The sequence below is a fragment of the Tamandua tetradactyla genome, chromosome 9, assembly GCF_023851605.1.
Source record: "Tamandua tetradactyla isolate mTamTet1 chromosome 9, mTamTet1.pri, whole genome shotgun sequence".
Lineage (NCBI taxonomy): Eukaryota > Metazoa > Chordata > Mammalia > Pilosa > Myrmecophagidae > Tamandua > Tamandua tetradactyla.
The window spans coordinates 39,884,219-39,886,626 of NC_135335.1; positions in this window are offsets into that span (position 1 = coordinate 39,884,219).

Consider the following 2,408-nt stretch of genomic DNA (forward strand, 5'->3'; position numbering starts at 1 on the left):
TCTGGGGAAGGATCTGCTTCCAAACTCATTTGCATGGTTGTGGACAAGATTTTGTTCCTCACAGGTTTTTGGACAAAAAGTCTCAATTCTTGCTGGCTATTGGCCAGATGGCACCCTCAGTTCCTTGCCACATAGGCTCTCTAACATGGCAGATCACTTAAACTCTCTGAATCCCTACTTTGCTTTTATTTTTACCTATAAAATGGAAATAGGGACTGGCACCTTGTCGGGACTTATTAAATGACAAATATTATTACAGCGGTTTTAATATTTAGATCACCCAACAGTCAAGAGACTAGTGCTGTCCAGAGGGTATGTGGATATCCCTTGCTGTAGCACAAAGTCTATCCCAGGTAAAGGATTGTTTATAAACTCTAGAGAAAATAAAGGTCTTTCCTTGAAACATCACAGACCACTGGCAGTTCTCTGGACAAGCCCCATGGAAACTATGGTAGTCCCACTTATTACGGTCCCTTCATAATAACAGCACTGCTCAGCCTCCTAGCAGGCCCAAGTGTTTCCTTTCACGTTTCTGGGAAGCAGACCCCTTGCAGCATCTGTTCCCATGACATCTCTGGGAAGTTCGACCTTGAGGTTCTTTTGTGCAGTGGGATCTTAGTTTGCCCCATGTCTTAAATGATTGTTTCTGTTCTCTGTCCCATATTGGTTAATATCTTAAAGCATCTATGTCTACTTGTTTCCCTTCTGTTCCTGGGCACAATTAGCAAGGTGAATCCGTGCTTTCCAGAATTCTTAGGAGCCATATCTTCCTCGGTCATCATGTGGGGCTGTTTCAGGAGGAAGTATAACCTTGTCTTATTGCCACAGGATTGTGTAGATCTCCTAATCCTCACTGGGTAGAAATAAGTCCAGACTGAATGTCTGTTCTAAATTATGTTTCTGCTTAAATGGAGCCCAGGAGGGACCCTAACTTGCAAAAAATATATTATTCAGCCCGATGCTGATTTCATTTCCTAAAAGAGATTGGGTCCAAATAACAGTATAATTGAATTCATTCTCTTGACCTGACACTGACTTGGCTCTCCCTCCTTATGCCTTCCAACATTAAACAAAGGGGGAGGAGGAGAAATAGACAAAGTGATTCGCATGGATTTATAGGCTGAGCAGCTTCCACATTCCGTAAAGCCCAAATGACTATATAGGAAGCAGCTGCAGTATTTACTAGGCCCTGTTAAGGCCTCATTACCACCCCACCTCCTCACAGGGGGTGTTGGACTCCAAATGCAGTGCAGTGGAGGGAATAATTGACTTCGCTGCCCTGGCACCTGGGGATTCTACCACATGCCTAAGGTCCGTTCAGCAGATGAACCCCCAGGTGGAGGAAAGCCTCCAGGGCCTCAGCTGAGAGGTGGGGAGCAGCTCTGGAAGAGGAGAGCAGAAGGGATTTGGCTGTTCATTTGTTCCTATCTTTGTTCATTCATTCATTCAGTAAATATTTATTGAGCACCTACTGCATGTCAGGCACTGCTCTAGGCACTGGGAATTCGGTGACAGACGTGGATCCGGCTGGCTTAGAGCCTGTAGTCTAGGGCTGCTCTGTGCAATACAATGATCACTAGCCATGGGTGGCTGTTTATTTATTTATACAAATATTTTTATTGAGAAATCTTCACACACATACAGTCCATCCATAGGGTACAGTGGCTCACCATGTCATCATATAGTTGTGTCTTCATCACCATGATCATTTTTTAGAACATTTGCATCACTCCAGAAAAAGAAATAAAAAGAAAAACGAGGGTGCACGGGTTCCGTGAGAGAACGCTCGCCTTCCATGCTGCAGACCCAGGTTCAATTCCTGGACCATGCACCTAGAAAAAACAACCACAACAACAAAAAAAAAATGAGAAAGAAAAAAGGAAAAAACCCTCATGCATCCCATACCCCTTAACCCTCCCTGTCTTTGACCACTAGTGTTTCAATCTACCCCAATTTTTTACCCTTTATCCCCCCTATTATTTATTTATTTTTATCTTTATTTTTTACTTATCAGTCCATACCCTGAATAAAGGAGCATCAGACACAAGGTTTTAAGCTGCCTGGGTGAGAGAAGATGGGGCCTTGGCATGATGGTCAAAAGCCCAGATGCTTATCTCAGAGGTTAGCTAGCCATTCTTGATGGGTAGCTCTGTGGGGAGACAGATCTGGGTTTGAGTCAGATTATTCCTCATTTGAAAAAATAGGGACAATAATAGCAGTCCATTTATCTTGTCCAACTCACCTTTGTGTCTCTCCTAATTTATGGTAAATGCCTCGTAACTGTTTTCTCACTCCATCAACTTGACTTTTGGAGCTCACTTTTCACAAGGCCACTGTGGTCACTTTTCTAAAAGGGAGATCTGAGGAGGCCGGTCCCCTTCAAGGGCTCCTGACTAAACCCAGTCTTA